General features: G+C 37.7%; 1 protein-coding gene across 4 annotated transcripts in view; it reads left to right on the top strand.

Annotated features, from left to right (window-relative positions):
• RFX7 (regulatory factor X7) overlaps nt 1-20942 on the top strand; it is a 148555-nt gene that overhangs the window by 111044 nt on the left and 16569 nt on the right. The window lies entirely within an intron of this gene.

The following is a 20942-nucleotide window of genomic DNA, read 5'->3' as shown; positions in this document are numbered from 1 at the left end:
CATCTATTGAGATGATTATATCAAAGGTTTTTTTTAGATGAACTGAATATAGTGTATTACATTATTATTTTTGTATGTTGTACCTATCTTGCATTTCTGGGATAAATCACACTTAGTCATGATATCTAATCCATTATGTATGCAGCTAGTTTCAGTTTGTCAGTCTTTTGTTAAGGATTTTTGCATCTGAGGGATATTGGTCTGTGGTTTTCATTCTCAGAATGCTTTTGTCTGATTTTGGTGTCAGGATAGTGTTCGCCTTAATATAATGAGTTTAGAAGTATTCCCTTCTAAACTATCAAAGAGTTTATGAAAGACTGATTAGAATTCACCAGCTAAACCATCTTGGTCTGGGCTTTTCTTTGTAGGTACTTTTTAAGTTACTCATTCAATCTCTGTTACTGGTCAGGTTATCTATTTCCTTTTGAGTCTATTTTGATAGTTTGTGTTCTTCTAGAATTTTGTTTCTTTCATGTATATTATCCAATTTGTTGTCATACAGTTTTTCATAGTATTCCCTTGTCGTACATTTTGTTCAAAGTCAGTAGTTAATACCTCTGTTTTCATTCATGATTTTAGTTATTTGAGTCATCTCTTTTTTTTTTTAAACTTGGACAGCTTAGCTGAACATTTGTTAGTTTTGTTAATCTTTTCAAAAAAACAATTTTGGGGTTTACTTTTTTTCTAATGTTTTTATATTCCCTATTATATTTCTTTCCACTAGAATCTTTATTATAGCCTTCTTCTGCTTGTTTAGGAGTGAGTTTTCTCTTTTGTTTCTAGTTTCTTAACCTGGAAGATTAGGTTATTGATTTGACACCTTTCTTCTTTTTTAATGTAGGCATATGTCCCTATAAATTTCCTGCTAAGCACTTCTTTGACTACATCCCATATATTTTGATATGTTATGCTTTCATTTTTATCTCAAGTATTTTCTAATTTCTCTTGTGTTTTTTCGATCCATTGATTATGTAGGAATTTCATTTTCACATACTTGTGAATTTCCTTTTCCTTCAGTTATTGACTTCTAGCTTCTTTCCATTATGACCAGAGAAAATACATTGTGTGATTTCAGTTTTTTTAAATGTATTGAGTATGATCTATCCTGGAGAATATTCCATATGCACTTGAGAAGAATGCTTTTTGTGCTATTGTTGGGTGGAGGAGTGTTCTATAGATGTCTTTTAGGTCTAGTTGGTTTATAGTGTTGATCAAGTCATCTGTGTCCTTATTGATCATCTGCTTATTTCTATTCATTATTGAATTGGAGCATTGAAGTCTCTGACTGTTATTGCTGAATTGTCTTTTTTTGTGTGTTTTACGTATTTTGGAGCTCTGTTGTTTGCTGCATAAAAAGTTATGATTGTTACAGCTTCTTGGTGGATTGACCATTTCATCTTAATATCTTTGGTAACAGTTCTCTTCTCTGATATTAGTATAGCCCTCCAGTTCTTTTTCAGTTACTGTAGCCATGCTATATCTTTTCCAGTTCTTTTATTTCCAGCCTATTTGTGTCTTTGAATATAAGTATGTATGTAGTATATAGACAACATATACTTTGATGATGTTTTATTTTAAATTCACCCTGCCTTTTAACTGGAGAATTTAATCCATTTACATTTAATGTAATTACTGATAAAGTAAGGTTTACATTTGCCATTTTGCTATTTGTTTTCTATATGTCTTATGCCTGCCTTTGTTCCTCTGTATCAGGTGGGGTCCTTCAGGGAATCCACCACACAAGTGAAATAATGACAATTGTTTGTGATGAGGATTTGCAAAACACTCCAACTACTTTATTTCAGTGAACACAAGACTGCACTGGGAATATGGGGTATTAGTTTTCAAGGCTCCTAATGGGGAATGAGAGATCAGACTAGGGCAAGTTAAAATGGCACAAAGCTATTCTTAAATAAATGCTACCCAGTTTGCTGCAGGTCTTTGGTTAATTTCCAGGGATTTTCCATTGTTTTATGGAGGAGTCAGTTTAGGAATTTTACTATGCAGTTCACTGATACTAGGAAACTAAATAATTTAAATCCCTAAATGTTGATGGATCAGATAATGGTCAGTTCTAGTTGCCATGCTTTATTCAAAAATTAACTGAAATGATCCAGCAAATTGAAATAGCCATTTTAACCATAAGAAATAAAAACTATGAAAACACAGAAGATCAAAGCCTTTATAAAGACTTTGTTATGGCCTGTAAAAAGCATAAACTATGAAACAGACTCCTTCCAAATTGTATTTAATGCTTCCCTCTGCTATAGAATAAAGCCCCAAACCATTTATTTTTCAGAGGAAGGAGGACTTATACAGGGGAGAAAGATTGGACTTGGAAAGTAGCTATATGTATATAAATTTGAGTCCTAATTTATTTAGACATATACTGGGATTTGTATCCATGAGGAAGTCCTTAACCTTTAATGTTTGCCTACTATCCTTTTGTAAAATGGAAAAATATCATGCTTTTTTAAGATTAAAAACTGTATATATGAACTAGCTGAAAAAAGCAATCAAGAAAGTAATCCCATTTATGTTAGCTACACACACACACACACACACACACACACAGAAGAAACCCTCAGAATACGCTTAACCAAGGATGCGAAAGACTTCTACAAGGAAAACTAAAAAACACTGATAAAAGAAATTAAAGAAGATACAAATAAATGAAAAGACATCCCATGCTCATAGATCAGAAGAATTAATATTATTAAAATTACCATACTACCCAGAGCAGTCTACAGATTGAATGGAATTCCTATCAAAATACTGATTGTATTCTTCACAGAAATAGAAAAAAAGACCTTAAAATTTATACAGAAGCACAGAAGACCCAGAATTGCCAAAATAATACTAACCACAAAGAACAAAACTGGAAGGCTCACATGACCAGACTTCAAAATATACTGCAAAGCTGTAGTAACCAAAACAGCATGGTTCTGGCATAAAGGCACACTTACAGACCAATGGAACAGGATAGAGAATCCAAAAGGTAATCCACAATCTACAGCCAACTGATTTTTGACAAAGACGCTAAGAACACTCAGTGGGGAAAGGGACAGTCTCTTCAATAAATGGTGCTGAGGAAACTGGGTATACATATGCAGAAGAATAAAACTAAACTCCCATCTCTCACCCTATACAAAAATTAACTCAAAATGGATCAAAGACATAAATGTAAGACCAAAACTGTAAAATTAGCAGAAGAAAACATAGGGACTTCAGGACATTGGCCTGCAAAAAGATTTTATGAATAAGAGCTCAAAAGCACAGGCAACAAAAGCAAAAGTAAACCAATGGCATTATATCAGATCAAAAAGCTTCTTCACAGCAAAGAAAACAATCAATACAATGAAAAGAAAACTTACAGAATGGGAGAAAATATTTGCAAACTATTCATCTAAACAGGAGATTAATATCCAGATCATTATGTACAAGGAACTCAGACATTTAAGCTGCAAAGAAAAATCTGATTGTTAAATGGGCAAAGGACATGAGTAGACATTTCTCAAAAGATGGTGTACAAATGGCCATAGGTACATGGAAAAATGCTCAACATCACTAATCATCAGGGAAACGCAGATAAAAACCACAGTGAAGTATCATGTTACCCTGTTAGGATAGCTACTTTCAGAAAGATAAATAAATGCTGGAGAGGATGCAAAGAAAAGGGAACACTTACACACTGTTGGTGGGAATGTAAAGTACAGCCACTATGGAGAATAGTATGGATGTTTCTTTTTTTTTTTTTTTTTTTTGGAGACAGAGTCTTGCTCTGTCGCCCAGGCTGGAGTGCAGTGGCACGATCTCGGCTCACTGCAAGCTCCGCCTCCCGGGTTCACACCATTCTCCTACCTCAGCCTCCCTAGTAGCTGGGACTACAGGTGCCCGTCACCATGCCTGGCTAAGTTTTTGTACTTTTAGTAGAGATGGGGTTTCACCGTGTTAGCCAGGATGGTCTCAATCTCCTGACCTTGTGATCCGCCTGCCTCGGCCTCCCAAAGTGTTGGGCTTACAGGCGTGAGCCACTGCGCCCGGCAGATGTTTCTTAAAAATACAGAGAGGTGTACCAAGATGGCCAAATAGAAGCCTCCACTGATCATCCTCCCTGCAGGAACACCAAATTTAACAATTATCTACACACACAAAAAAATGTAAGAACCAGAAATCAGGTGAATGGTCATAGTACCTGGTTTTAAGTTGAAAGAGACACTGAAGAAGGTAGAAAAAAAGTCTTGAATTGCTGACACCACCTCTCCCCCATCTCCCAGCACCTGCCACGGAGAATGAGTCCACTTGCAGGAGAGAGAGTGCAGCAGTTGTGGAACTTTGCATTGGAACTCAGTGCCGCCAACAGTAGGCAGAACTCAGCCAGCTCCTGTGGAAAGAGCATTCAGACCAGCCCTAGCCAGAAAGGAAATCTCTCATCCCAGTGGTTGGAAATTGAGTTCCCACAAGCCTCACCACTGCAGGCTAAAGTGCTCTGGAGTCCTAAATAAACTTGACAGGCAGTCTAGACCACAAGGACTGCAATGTATAGGCAACTCCTAGTGCTTTGCTGGGCTCGGAACCAGTGGACTTGGGGGGCATACCACCTATTGAGACACCAGCCAGGGTGGCCAAGGGAGTGCCTGCATCAGCCTTCCCTCAACCTGAGGCAGCAAAGCTTGCAGCTCTGAAAGAACCCCTTCCTTCCACTTGAGGAGAGGAGAGGGAAACGTGAAGAGGACTTTATCTTAATGCTTAAATACCAGTTCAGCCACAGTAGTATAGGGTACCGGGCAGAGTCTTGAGACCTCCATTTCAGGCTCTAGCTCCCAAATGACATTTCTAGACACACCCTGGGCCAGAAGGGAACCCACTACATTGATGGGAAGGACCCAGTCCTGGCAGGATTCATTACTTGCTGACTGAAGAGCCTTTGGGCCCTGAATAATACCATTAGCAGTGGTAACCGAGTAGTACATGCCAGAGGTCTTAGGTGAGATTCTGAGACATTCTGGCTTCAGGTATGACCCAGTGTATTTACAGCTGTGGTGGCTACAAGGCAAGACTTCTGGTTGGAAAAAGCAGAGGGAAGAATAAAGGGGATTTTGTTTTGCTGCTTAGGTGCCAGCCCAGCCACAGTGGGGAAGACCACCAAGAGGGCTTTTGGGGTCCCTGATTCCAGGCCTTGGCTCTTAGATGGTTTTTGTCGACCTATGGTATTTGGCCCTTAGATGGTATTTCTCAAATACCATCTAAGGGTGAGAAATACCATCTGAAGGGTGAGTCCCAGATTTGAGAGCATTCACCACAGGCTGACTGGAGAGCCCTTGGGCGTTAAGTGAACATTGGCAGTACCCTGGCAATACTCCCTGTGGGCCTGTGGTGGTGGACACGGGAAGACTCCTCTGACTGGGGAAAGGGGAAGGAAGAGTGGGAAGGACTTTGTCTTGTGGTTTGGGTGCCAGCTTAACCGCAGTAGGATAAAGCACCAGGTAGATTTCTAAGGTTTCTGGATCCAAATCCTGCTCCTGGATAGCATCTCTGGACCCATCTGGGGTCTGGGGCAACTCACAACCCTGAAGGCAAGAACAAAAGACTGGCTGGCTTCACAAACTGCTGACTGTAGAGCCCTAGGGCTTGAGTGAGAACATAAATGGTAGCCCTGTAGTGGTAACAGTGAGCCTTGGGCAATACGCAGTGCTATGCTTGTTTCAGGTCTAACCCAGCACAGACCCAGTAGTGATGGTCACAGGGCTGCTTGTGTCACCACTCCCCCAGCTCCAGGCATTTCAGCCTAGAGAGAAGGAGAGACTCCATTTGTTTGGGAGAAAATAAGGGAAGAGAACAAGAATCTCTGCATGGTAATGCACAGAATTCTTCCAGACCTTATCCAACGCCATCAAGGTGGTACCTCTGTGAATCTGCAAGAACCACGTTACTGGACTTGTAATGACCCCAAATGCAGATATCTCTGTGGTGGCCAAAAACAGATCACGGCACAAAAGTCCCTTCGAATACCTGCAAAGTCTTTCCCAGTAGGATGGGTACAAACAAGCCCACACTGTGAACACTACAATAAATATCTAACTCTTCAATGTCCAGACACTGATGAACATTCACAAGCATCAAGACCATTCAGAAAAACATGACCTCACCAAACGAACTAAATAAGGCACCAGGGACCAATCCTGGAGAGACAGAGATATGTGACCTTTCAAAAAGGGAGTTCAGAATTGCTCTTTTGAGGGAGCTCAAATAAATTCAAGAAAACACAGAGAAGGAATTCAGAATCCTATCCAACAAATTTAACAGAGATTGAATAATTTTTAAAAAGCAAATTCTGGAGTTGAAAAATGCAATTAATACACTAAAGAATGCATCAGAGTCTCTTACTAGCAGAATTGATCAAAAAGAAAGAATTAGTGACCCTGAAACAGGTTATTTGAACATACACAGTCAGAGGGAGACAAAAAAACAATAAAAAAAAGAATGAAGCACACCTACAAGATCTAGAAAATAGCCTCCAAAAGCCAAATCTAAGAGCTATTGGCCTTAAAGAGGAGGTAGACAGAGAGATAGGAATAGAAAGTTTATTCAAAGAGATAATAACAGAGAACTTCCAAAACCTAGAGAAAGATATCAATATCCAAGTACAAGAAAGTTACAGAAAAGCAAGCAGATTCAACCCAAAGAAGACTACCTCAAGGCATTTATAATCAAATTCCTATCTGAGGACCTTGATAGACCCCTATCTCTTGCCCTATACAAAAAGGTAAAGGATAAAGAAAGATCCTAAAAGCAGCAAGATAAACAAATAACATACAGTGGACCTCTAGTACATCTGGCAGCAGACTTTTCAGTGGGAACCTTGCAAGCCAGGAGAGAGTGACATGACATATCTGAAGTGCTGAAGGGAAAAATATTTTACCCTAGAATAGTATACCCAGTGAAAATATCTTTCAAACAGGAAGGAAATAAAAAGATTTTCACAGACGAAAGCTTAGGGATTTCATTAACATCAGACTTGGCATACAAGAAATACTAAACAGAGTTCTTCAGTCTGAAAGAAAAAGCTGTTGAGCAGTAAGACATCATCTGAAGGTACAAAACTCAGTGGTAATAGTGTATACACAGAAAAAAACACAGACTATTATAACACTAATTGTGGTGTGTAAACTACTCATAGTAGGAAGACTAATAGATAAACTAATCAAAAACAATAACTACACAACTTTTCAAGTCATAGTACAATAAAATATAAATAGAAACAACAACAAGTTTTTAAATGGGGAGACAATATTTGAGTATAAAGGTTTTATTAGTTCTCTTTTGGCTTGTTTGTTTATGCAATCCAATAATTTGTTATCAGTTTAATACATTGTAAGATATTATCTGCAAGCCTCATGGTAACCTCAAATCTAAAAACATACAACAGATACACAGAAAAATAAAAGGCAAGAAATGAAAAAGCACTTCATAAAATTCAACATCTCTTCATGATAAAAACCCTCAAAAAACTGGGCATAGAATGAACACACCTTAACATAATAAAAGACATATATGACAGACCCACAGCTAGTATCATACTGAAAGAGGAAAAACTGAAAGCCTTTCCTCTAAGATCTGGAACATGACATGGATGCCCACTTTCGCCGCTTTTATTCAAATAGTACTAGAAGTGCTAGCTAGAGCAACCAGACAAGAAAAAGAAACAGGGCATCCAGACTGGAAATGAAGGGTCAAATTATCTGTCTTTATAGATGATATGATTTTATACTGGAAAAATCTAAAGACTCCACCAAAAAACTATTAGAATGGATAAATTCAGTAAAGTTGCAGGATACAATATCAACATACAAAAATCAGTAGCATTCCTATTTGCCAACTGTGAACAATCTGAAAAAGAAATCAAGAAAGTAATCCTATTTACAATAGCTACAAATAAAATTAAATACCTAAGAATGTACTTAAAGAAGTGAAAGATGTCTACAATGAAAACTATAAAACAATGATGAAAGAAATTGAAGGGGACACAGAATGTAAAGGCGTTCCATGTTCATGGATTGAAAGAATCATTATTAAAATAATTATACTACCCAAAGCAATCTACAGATTGAATGAAGTGTCTATCAAAATACCAATGACATTCTGCACAGAAATATTATAGAAAAAACTATCCCAAATTTATATTAAAAGAGATAGCCAGAGTAGCCAGAGATATCCTAAGCAAAAAGAACAAAACTGGACTAATCACATTACCTTCAAATTATACTATAGAGCTGTAGTAACCAAAACAGCATGGTACTGGCATAAAAACAGACACACAGACCAACAGAACAGAATAGAGAACCCAGAAACAAATTCATACATCTACAGTGAACTCGTTTTCTCTTTTTTTTTTTTTTTTTTTTTTTGAGATACAGTGTCACTCTGTCACCCAGGCTGGAGTCCAATGGCGCGATCTCAGCTCATTGCAGCCTCCGCCTCCCAGGTTCAGGCGATTCTCCTGCCTCAGCCCCCCAAATAGCTGGAACTACAGGCACACACCACCATGCCTAATTTTTTTTTTGTATTTTTAGTAGAGACAGGGTTTCACCATGTTGGCCAGGCTGGTCTTGAACTCCTGACCCCATTTGACCCACCCGCCTCGGCCTCCCGAAGTGCTGGGATTACAGGCGTGAGCCACCGCACCCAGCCAGTGAACACGTTTTCAACAAAGATGCCACAAGCATACACTGGGGAAATACATGGTCTCTTCAATAAATGATGCTGGGAAAACTGGATATCCTTATGTAGAAGAATGAATCTAGACCCCTATCTCTTGCCCTATACTAAAATGATATCAAAGTGGATTGAAGACTTAAATCTAAGACCTCAAACTATGAAACTACTACAAGAAAACACTAGGGAAACTCCAGGACATTGCACTGTGCAAAAACTTCTTGAGCAATACCCTACAAGCACAGGCAACCAAAGCAGAAGTGGACAGATGGGATCACATGCAGTTAAAAAGCTGCACAGCAAAGAAAGCAGTTAACAAAGTGAAGAGATAACCCACAGAATGGGAGAAATTATTTGCAAACTCTCCATCTGACAAGGGATTAATAACCAGAATATAGAAGGAGCTCAAACAACTCTATAGAAAAAAAATCTAATAATTTGATTTAAAATGGGCAAAAGACCTATATAGACATTTCTCAGAAGACATACAGATGGCAAAAAGGCATGTGAAAAGGTACTCAACATCATTGTTCATTAGAGAAATACAAATCAAAACAACAATATATAATCTCACCCCAGTTCAAATGACTTTTATCAAAAAGACAGACAATAACAAATGATAACAAGGATGTGGAGGAAAGGAAACCTTCATACACTGTTGGTGGGAATATAAGTTAGTAAAGCTACTGTAGAGAATAGTTAGGAAGTTCTTCAATAAACTAAAAATAGAGCTACCATATGATCTAGCAATACCACTGCTAGGTATATATCCAAAAGAAAGGAAATCTGGATATCAAAGAGATATCTGCACTCCCATGTTTATCCCAGCACTATTCCCAATAACCAAGATTTGGAAGCAACCTAAGTGTCTATCAGCAGATGAATGGATAAAGAGCATGTAGCACATATGCAAGATGGAGTACTATTCAGCCATAAAAATAGAATGAGATCGTATCATTTGCAATCACATGGATGGAACTGGAGGTCACTATGTTGAGTGAAATAAACCATTTACAGGAACACAAACATCATATGTTCTCACTTATTTGTGGGAGCTAAAAATTAAAATAATTGAACTCATGGAGATACAGTAGAATGACGGTTACCAGAGGCTTGGAAGGGTAGTGGGGGCACAGTAGTGAAGTGGGGTTGGTTGATGGATACAAAAACATAGTTAGAAGGAATGAATAAGATCTAGTATTTGACAGCACAACAGGGTGATGATAGTCAAGAATAATTGAATTGTACATTTTAAAATAACCAAAAGAGTATAAATGGATTGTTGGTAACACAAAGAATAAATGCTCGAGGTGATGGATACCCCATTTACCCTGATATGATTATTACACATTGTATGCCTATATCAGAGTATCCCATATACCCCATATATATATATATACCTAATATATACTCACAAGAATTTTTAAAATATGTGTAGATAGATAGATAGATAGATAGATAGATAGATAGATAGATAGATAGATAGACAGATAGACAGATAGATAGATAGGACTGTCATATGATCCAGCAGTCCTACTGCTGAGCATTTAGCCAAAGGAAAGAAATCTGTATATCAAAGAGACATCTAACACCCCCATGGTTTATTGCAACACTATTCATTATACCCAAGATAAAGAATCAACCTAGGTGTCCAACAGATGAGTGAATAAAGAAAATGTATATATACACAATGGAATACTGTTTAGCCATTAAAAATAAGATCCTGTCACTTGCAGCAACATGAATGGATCTGGAGGTCATTATGTTAAGTAAAATAAACTGGGAATAGAAAGTTAAACGCTGCATGCTCTCACTCATATGTGGAAGTTGATAAAAGTTCGTTTCACAGAAGTAAAAGGTAGAACAGAAGATACTAGGTGCTGGGAAAGGGGATGGGGATAGGAAGAGAGTGGTTAAAGGATACAAAATTAGAGCTAGATAGGAGGAATAAATTGTATAGTACTGAAAGATGACTATGCTTAACAGTAGTGTATACTTTCAAGTAGTGCGGAGGATATTGAATGTTCCCAACACAAATAAATGACAGATGTTTAAGATGATAGATATGCTAATTACCCTGATCTGTTCACTGTACATGTCTACATGTTAGCTTTTTTGAAATTCTTAGTTTCAAAACCACATGCTGCTCTTCTCAGTTTTTGTTCATATTCTTTCCTCTACATGAAATAGACCTGCCTCACCCTCCACCCACCCTAACACCCATATGATTAAATCTACTTGTTCTCTAAGGCCCAGTTTAAATCTCCTTTCTCCGTATGATATTAGACCCTTAGTTCTAGCTGAGGCATGGCATTTTATTTACAGTACTCTATGTAACTTTTATTGGAAAGTAACATACACACAGAGAATATATACAGATTATAAGTTTACAGCTTGACAAATCTTTACAAAAGGAATACCCTCGTATTACCAGTATCCAGATTCAGAAACCAAACATTGCCATAATCCTGCCTCATAACCTCTTACACTCACTCTCTTTACCAGCACCTCTCTCGTCAAGGGTAACCTCTGTCCTGGCTTCTAATGTCACAGGCTAGCTTTGCTTGTTTTTGAACATTACATAAATGATGTTATACAGTATACTATATTTTTTATCTGGCTTTATTACTCAATATTTGTACAATTTGTACAACTGTACAATGTTTGTACAATTTATGCATTTTAGTTTATTCATTCACACTGCTATGTAGTATTCCACTTGTGAATATATACCATAATTTCTTAGCTCATTCTTCTACATACGGACATTATCCTTTTTTCCATTGTAGTTTTAACTTGCATTTCCCTGATGACTAATGAAGTTGAGTGCCTTTCTTATATGTTCTTGGGCCAACTGGGTATCGTCTTCTGCGGAGAACCTATTTAAGTCTCTGTCGTTTTTTCTCACCTCTTCTATACATTCATGAATGGTAGGTAACTACATCTCACTCATTTTCTACTGACACATTCTATAAGAATGTCATACTGTTTACATTACAGCTGTATGTATTTATTAAGATTTTATGCAGAAAAGTAAAATTGAGGGCTGATCAGTGTTCTTCAGAAGGAACCTTTTGAAAATGTTGTAGTGCAACCAGTCAACAAATATGTATTGAGTACTGATTGCATGAAATTCTACTTGAGTCATCAGTAAAGAACCACTTATTTAACTACAAACCATCTTACAAACCATTTTACAAACCATCTTTACCTCTCTCTTCCTTAGTTTTCTCATCTACGAAATGGTATGATTACATCAGATGACACTAGGGTCTCTTGGCTTTTTTTGTTTTCATGTATACAACCTTGTGAAAATTTGAGTTTATCCTTTTACTAACATGAGTTCAGAAATGTTCCCAACTATTGAAGAACTAAGTGTAGTATAATTGGATCTGGATGGAAATTCAAAGATGAGAGATGGTTACTCAGGAATTTACTGGGTCAAGGCCCCTTCTTTCAGTGTTTGTTAATTCTTAATCTATAGGTAGTTACTGTCGATAATCATAAATCTGGACGTTTTATATGCAGTTAAATTTTTTTTTTTTTTTTTTGAGATGGAGTCTCGCTCTGTTGGCCCAGGCTGGAGTGCAGTGGCACGATCTCGGCTCACTGCAAGCTCTGCCTCCCAGGTTCACACCATTCTCCCGCCTCAGCCTCCCACGTAGCTGAGACTACAGGCACCCACCACCACGCCCGGCTAATTGTTTTTTGATATTTTTAGTAGAGACGGGGTTTCACCGTGTTAGCCAGGATGGTCTCAATCTCCTGATCTCATGATCCGCCCACCTCAGCCTCCCGAAGTGCTGGGATTACAGGCCTGAGCCACCGTGCCAGGCCTATATGCAGTTAATTTAAAACAACGGAGACCTCAGGCAATCCAAAAATGAAAGTATGTATACAAAGAGAGCTCATACTATATGTAGAGTATGATCAATATATTTATCACATATATGTGTGTGTGTGTCTTTGCTTTAAAAATAACAATCCAAATTCACCAAAAGAATAGTCATTTTTTAAAAGCCTGAATACACTAAGCAGACAGCCCCAGTTTCCCCTTCCACCACACACGTGTCAACTATAAATCTTTCTGTCTGTATGGATTTCTGTACCGTGGATATTTCATATAAATGGAATCATACAATAAAAAAAGAATAGTTATTTTAGCTGGGCACAGAGGCTCACCCCTGTAATCCCAGCGGCTCACTCCTGTAATGCCAGCACTTTGGGAGGCCGAGGCAGGCAGATCACCTGAGGTCAGGAGTTCGAGACCAGCCTGGCCAACATGGCAAATCCCTGTCTCTAGTAAAAGTACAAAAAATTAGCTGGGCATAGTGGTGGGCGCTTATAATCCCAGCTACTCGGGAGGCTGAGGCAGGAGAATTGCTTGAACCCAGAGGTGGAGGTTGCAGTGAGCAGAAATCACGCCATTGCACTCAAGGCTGGGCAACAGAGCGAGACTCTGTCTCAAAAATAAAATAAAAATAAAAAAAGAATAGTCATTTTAAATGGCTTCTTCATAGGCCATGAGAACTCAAGCCTTAAAGATTTACTTTTTACTGTGATTAAGTAAAGACACAAATTTCTTTTTAAAATCTTGAGGATTTATCAGATGACTTCATAAACTATGGGATTTTTTTATTAGTAATTTATAAACTTCAGGTTAAGGTTCTTAACCTGTGAATCATGATTCACCATGACTGAATCTTTTTTGTAGGATTATTAGCCAAAATGATGGAAAGGAAAGGCAAGTCCTGGTTAAGGAGGGTCATATATGATAGTTTTTTATATATAAATAATTTAACTCTTCTTTAGTTTTGACTTCAAGCAAAGTAATCTTTCAGATATATTGTTCATTGTGTAGTTACCACAAAAAAAGCATTATCAGTGAGTTTCAAAGGTGATATATTAGTATGATCCTAGTCTAAGATCAGCTTACTAGTACTACTATCATTGTTCAACATACTATATCATTGTCCTGCCCAAAACACAGAACAATACGAAAACGATAAATTTCTTTTTTCTCTTTTCCTTTTCTGTTGTTTTTTGTTGTTGTTGTTGTTTGTTTGTTTTTTTTGGAGACAGAATCTCACTCTGTTGCCTAGGCTGGAGTGCAGTGGCATGATCTCTGATCACTGCAACCTCCACCTCCAGGGTTAAAGCAATTCTCCTGCCTCAGCCTCCCAAGTAACTGGGATTACAGGCACCCGCCACCATGCCCAGTTAATTTTTTTTTTCTGTATTTTTAGTAGAGACAGGGTTTCACCAGGTTGCCCAGGCTGGTCCTGAACTCCTGAGCTCAGGCAGTCGCCCACCTCGGCCTCCGAGAGTGCTAGGAATACAGGCATGAGCCACCACACCCAACTGGAAAAGACCAATTTCTTTATGGTTAGGGTTAGGCACTTTTGAAGAGTTTTCTCTCCAGAGTCTTAAGATCTATTTACTCCTCAAAAATAAGGGAGGATTACAACAACTTTTCCACTTTCTAAGGCTCAAGCTAATTAGATATTTGACCATATTACTTGTACTTCATTTGTCTTTCAGATTGTCTAGCAAATGTTTTGTTTGATTAATACTTTTAAGGCAATGTAATTCTACCATGTCTTCGGGACCTCCCAAAATTCCCATATCCTTTATTGTCATTTATAATATCTGAATATTAAGACTCACTAAAATAACATTATGGGTCTAGGTAAGTCTTAAGAGTCCTTTTAATGGAAAATTGATAATTCTTAATATATTATTTTTATAAATATTAGGAAAAAATTTAATGATGTAATTTTGGTTACAATACAAGCATTCAGTTTACTTTTTTTTTTTTTTTTAATTTTATTTTACTCTACATTCCGGGATACATGTGCAGAATGTGCAGGTTTGTTACATAGGTAAACATGTGCCATGGTGGTTTGCTGCACCTATCAACCTGTCACCTAGGTATTAAGCCCCGCATGCATTAGCTATTTGTCCTAATGCTCTTTCCTCCCCTCACCGCCCCCCCAACAGGCCATGATGTGTGTTTTTCCCCTCCCTGTGTCCATGTGTTCTCGTTGTTCAGCTCCCACTTACGAGTAAGAACATGCAGTGTTTGGTTTTCTGTTCCTGCATTAGTTTGCTGAGGATGATGGCTTCCAGCTTCATCCATGTCCCTGCAAAGGACATGATCTCATTCCTTTTAATGGCTGCATAGTATTCCATGGTGTATATGTACATTTTCTTTATCCAGTCTATCATTGATGGGCATTTGGGTTGGTTCTATGTCTTTGCTATTGTGAATAGTGCTGCAGTAAACATACATTTGCATGTGTCTTTATAATAGAATGATTTATATTCCTTTGGGTATATACCCAGTAATGGAATTGCTGAGTCAAATGGTATTTCTAGTTCTAGATCCTTGAGGAAGCTCCACACTGTCTTCCACAATGGTTGAACTAATTTACATTCCCACGAACAGTGTAAAAGTGTTCCTATTTCTCCACATCCTTGCCAACATCTGTTGTTTCTTGACTTTTTAATAATCGCCATTCTGACCGGCATGAGATGGTATCTCATTGTGGTTTTGATTTGCATTTCTAATGATCAGTGAAGTTGAGATTTTTTTCATATTTTTGTTGGTTGCATAAATATCTTCTTTTGAGAAGTGTCTGTTTATGTCCTTTGCCCACTTTTTGATGGGGTTGTTTGTTTTTATCTTGTAAATTTAAGTCCCATGTAAATTCTGGATCTTAGACCTTTGTCCATAGGTAAATTGCAAAAATTTTCTCTCATTCCATAGGTTGTCTGTTCGCTCTGATGATAGTTTCTTTTGCTGTGCAGAAGCTCTTTAGTTTAACTAGATCCCAGTTGTCAATTTTAGCTTTTGTTGGAATTGCTTGTGGCGATTTCTTCATAAAATCTTCTCCCATGCCTATGTCCTGAATGGTATTGCCTAGATTTTCTTCTAGGATTTTTATGGTTTTGGGTTTTACATTTAAGTCTTTAATCCATCTTGAGTAAATTTGTGTATAAGGTGTAAGAAAGGGGTCTAGTTTCAGTTTTCTGCATATGGCTAGCGAGTTTTCCCAGTACGATTTCTTAAATAGGTTTGTAGTTCTCGAAGAGGTCCTTCACTTCACTTGTTAGCTGTATTGCTAGGTATTTTATTCTCTGTAGCAGTTGTGATTGGGAGTTCATTCATGATTTGGCTCTCTGCTTGTCTATTATTGATGTATAGGAATGCTTGTGATTTTTGCATATTGATTTTGTATTCTGAGACTTTGCTGAAGTTGCTTATCAGTTTAAAGAGTTTTTGGGCTGAGACGATGGGGTTTTCTAAATATAGGATCATGTTGCCTGCAGACAGAGACAGTTTGACTTTGTCTCTTCCTATTTAAATATCCTTTCTTTCTTTCTCTTGCCTGATTGCCCTGGCCAGAACTTCCAGTACTATGTTGAATAGGAGTGGTAAGAGTACATTCTTGTCTTGTGCCGGTTTTCAAAAGGAATGCTTCCAGCTTTTGCCCATTCAGTATGATATTGGCTGTGTTTGTCATAAATAGCTCTTATTATTTTGAGATATGTTCCATCAATACCTAGTTTATTGAGAGTTTCTAACATAAAGGGATATTGCATTTTTTCGAAGGCCTTTTCTGCATTTATTGAGAGAATCATGTGGTTTTTGTCATTGGTTCTGTTTATGTGATTGATGACATTTATTGATTTGTGTATGTTGAACCAACCTTGCTTCCCAGGGATGAAGGTGACTTGATGGTGGTGGATAAGCTTTTTGATATGCTGCTGGATTCAGTTTGCCAGTATTTTATTGAGGATTTTTGCATTGATGTTCGTCAGGGATACTGGCCTGAAGTTTTTTGTTGTGTCTCTGCCAGGATTTGGTATCAGGATGACGCTGGCCTCATAAAATGAGTTAGGGAGGAGTCCTTCCTTTTCAGTTATTTGGGATAGTTTCAGAAGGAATGGTACCAGCTCCTCTTTGTACCTCCGGTAGAATTTGGCTTTGAGTCCATCTGGTCCTGGGCTTTTTTTGGTTGGTAGGCTATTTATTACTGCCTCAATTTCAGAACCTGTTATTGGTCTATTCAAAAATTCAACTTCTTCCTGGTTTAGTCTTGGGAGGGTGTATGTGTCCAGGAATTTTTCCATTTCTTCTAGATTTTCTAGTTTGTTTGCGTAGAGGTGTTTATAGTATTCTCTGATGGTAGTTGTATTTCTGTGGGATCAGTGGCGATATCCCCTGTATCATTTTTTATTGGTTTATTATCATTTTTATTGTTTTATCTGTGGGATCAGTGGCGATATCGCCTGCATCATTTTTTATTGTTATTTGATTCTTCTTTATTCATTCAGTATGCTTATAGTTATCAATTAGCAATAAAAATACCTCATCTGTTAAGTAAAGGGATTAGTGCACCTCTCTGTGCAAGTTCCTCATCTATAAAATATGTTTAATAAAACTACCTGTCTTAAGGTTGTTGAGAGGATTAAATGATTTAACACAAAGCACTCAAAAAATGTCAGGTATGGTTAGGTATCCCATGACTATATTTTACCACAAGTCTTTTGTGATTCATTGTTTATATTTTTGTGCCATTAAACAATGTTTACCTTTAACTTGTACAATTAAATTTGTGACATGAATGAATATTAAAGACTGAATTGTTACCATGGATTTTGAGTGATGTGTTCATAGTCATATTGAATATTAGGCTTAATTTCAGGCTTAAAAATGTACTTTTAAACAAGGAGCAAGAGAAAAGAAAACAATTCTTCTTTTTTTTTTTTTTGAGATGGAGTCTTGCTCTATTGCCCAGGCTGGAGTGCAGTGGCGTGATCTCGGCCCACTGTAAGCTCCGCCTCTTGGGTTCACGCCATTCTCCTGCCTCAGCCTCCCGAGTAGCTGGGACTACAGGCACCTGCCACCACGCCCAGCTAATTTTTTGTATTTTTAGTAGAGGCAGGGTTTCACCGTGTTAGCCAGGATGGTCTCGATCTCCTGACCTTGTGATCTGCCTGCCTCGGCCTCCCAAAGTGATGGGATTACAGGTGTGAAATTATTTCATTTTTAAAATGACATTAGAGTGTTAGTGATCGCGTGAACAGAACATTCTCCGTTCCTCACCCTTTTTTGAGTCTTGCAAAGTATAATCTGACACTGAGTTAAGAGTTAATTGACACTTTATCTTGCTTGGTCAACCTGCAGTTAACGTTATGAAGCAGGAAAATGAGATGTAAACTAACCAAGATCTCCACATGGCCTGGAATGACCAATGGTTTGTTATATAGCACAAAATTGAATAAATACTATGTAAATACTTACTAAATTAGATTTTTAAAAGAATCATTGAATATCTAGATTTTTCTTAATGGGGAAAGGTGTCCTATTGAAATTCTTTTTCTTTAAAAATTATAACCACTAGAAATTGGATAGGCCACCTCACAATAAAGAGTCCTCCCCATCAAAGAAGGGTTCGTGTTGAGGTAACCCATCATTTAGGAGTATGACCATTTCTACATCTGGCAGGAAGTTGAACTATACAACTTCTGATTTATTTTTTCAATTCTAACATTTCACAAAATTAAAGAAATTGAGAACCTATTCTAGGTATTGTTCTTGTTGTTTTTACATTGATGCCCTCTTTATTTTCTGTTTGAAATGAGTTATCAAAGCATAAAGTTTTGAATCATAGGCAGTTTTCTTCTGACATGATTCAGGAGGAACAATTTGAGCTATTTATATGTCTACAAAGTACTTTTAATATTTATCCACCAGAGTATTTGACAATGAGGTTGTTATATCCTTCCAAAAGGTAGAATAAGTATCAAAAACCAGATGGAATTGGATGATTTTGTGAAATAACCACACAATATAAATTGTATTGAAAAACAAATTTGGCATTGGTCATCTGTATACCAAGAAAGACAAGAAACTTTTTATCTGAGGAACGTGAGCTCTTTTAAATTACTGGGCCCAGTGAGGCATTAAAATGTGAAAGTAGTCATCTCTCACTCCCCTCTTTGAGCTAAGTAATCTGCCTGCTGTATGGACTTTAGACTGTCACCACCAAGTAACCATAAACTAACCTAACAATGCCATATGCTAGGCACCATAATTCATACCCTATAGTTCAACAATGTATAGCAATTACTAATCAGTTATTTCTCTACACCAATGAGAATCCTTGACAAACAATTTTTGTAATTGCCCCCTCTCCTAATTTGTCCTTTTTTCTTTAAAAACATGAGCCTTTCCTTCATTCTCTGGAGCACTTCTCAGCATTTCCCAGTCTGCAGTCCTCAACCTTGACCCAAATAAACTTAACTTACTAAATTAATTTTGCTCACTTTATGTCTTTAGGTCGATGATACTTAACATTACTTCTTTTGCCAACCTTTCTCCTACCCCTTCTGCCAAAGTAAAAAATTTTGGTTTACGAATGTAATGAAAAAAAAATCAAAATCTGAAACACAGATGGAGAATAGAATGGATATATTATCTCTCAAATGTCTCATTACACTGCCTCTGTTTATTTGATTTCAGTTTTTTAGACCCATTTCTGCCAGTGCTGTCCTAGGATCCGGAGGGGGGCAATGTTTCTTCTTTGCTTTTTTAAGTCTTTTAATGTGTTTCTTTAATGTTTATTATAGTTTTAAATACAGATGGTCTTACTATGACCCTTCAATCTTGTTCCTAGTGCTGAGAATACACTGGCGAATCCAATAGGTATGGTCACTGCCCTGCTTGAACTTAGTGTGATGAAGAAGACAAATAAATTAACTATTGTGTAATTGTAACTCACGCAAAGAAAAGAAACAGATTACACTGATAGGGAACATGATGAGGGTGTGGCATAAGGACATTGCTTTAGTCGGAAGAGATCCTTTCAAAAATCATAAAATTTAAGCAGAGACTTGAAAGATAAGAAAAGTAATGTTCCAGGTAGAGGAATCAACATGGGTCAAGTCCCTGGGGTGCAAAAGAGCCTCATTCTCATTTTCTTTTTGTGCCGGTTTGAACCATAAAGAACTCATTTAAGTTGCTTCTGAAATTGTTATGATTTGATGCAGCTCATTTCCATTGTCAGCACCCAAAATAGTTACCTCTTCACTTTGCACCTTCAACCTTGCAAGACCCCCTGAGCCCTCAAAGTATCAAATTTAGTCTCAATTTAAATATGAAGCTGCTAGTACTACCTATATGGGAAACTTTCAGTACACATTAGTTCCCTTTCTGCTCGTAGCATTGTTGGTGATGTGTTTGCTGGGCTACTCCTTCCCATCTAACCCCCAGGGGTATGCAGGATTTGCTGTGGGAATAGGGAAGCCACAAACAAGAGAAATACCATTGTCTCCAGACCTACCCTTATTCTTTCTGTATTAAGGCTCCCAGGGGTCTCTGCCTCCTCTTGAGTCTCTCCCAACTTAACTTCTTGAGCTCAGGTCACTTTAGGGATGTTATCAGGACATTCAGCAATCTACCAAAAGACCCAAGTCCTGGTTTCCATTACACCCTGCCCACCATGTGTTCCAGTTGTTTTCATTTCTTTTCTGCATGACTTCATCAAGAAGCTGTCCTGGTTGATGCTAAATGAGAGGTGAGGCGGAGACAAGGGAATTCCTCTGGCTTCCTCTTCATTCATATTTCCCAGGTAGTGGTTCTCCCAAAGGCCTTGGTGGCCAGAATAAGGTGTGGCCTTGGTCTGCTGCTGAACTGGTAGAGGATTGACATTTTACCTATGACTGGCAGCTCTAGAGAAAAACAGAACACCTGATTCCAGTAGTAGTTAAGACTTGGTGTGTCTCCAGATCCCACTTGAAGTTACTGTCTTAACAAAGTAACTTTTTTCCTAGCAATACTAGGGATGGTGGGGGTAGAAGGAGGATAACACTAGGACCTTTGGAACCTCTCCCCTTGCCTGTTTTTTCTCTTATCAGTAAAATGAGAGTGTTGGTGTATTCATAGGGTCCCTTTTAGTTCAAACATATCACGTTTCTAAATTTTAAACCATCTAGTAGTATTATCTCTGTCTGATGTGCATGATATGTATATTGGAAATTATCCCAGTATGTGAGCCTGATACATATGTGGAAACTTACAGCCCTACTGGCTGAGCTGGATATATTCATTTATGAGCACTGGTTGGGACTGTAGTTCGAAAACTTTGTACCAACATTATATCTTACTGCAAGATTTATGAATGTTATTGAAAGCAGTACTATATACCCTGAGGTTGAAG

This window comes from Gorilla gorilla, chromosome 16 (genome assembly GCF_029281585.2).
Source record: "Gorilla gorilla gorilla isolate KB3781 chromosome 16, NHGRI_mGorGor1-v2.1_pri, whole genome shotgun sequence".
NCBI classification, from domain to species: domain Eukaryota; kingdom Metazoa; phylum Chordata; class Mammalia; order Primates; family Hominidae; genus Gorilla; species Gorilla gorilla.
Note: the sequence above shows the minus strand (reverse complement) of the source record. Positions and strands in the feature narration are given on the sequence as shown.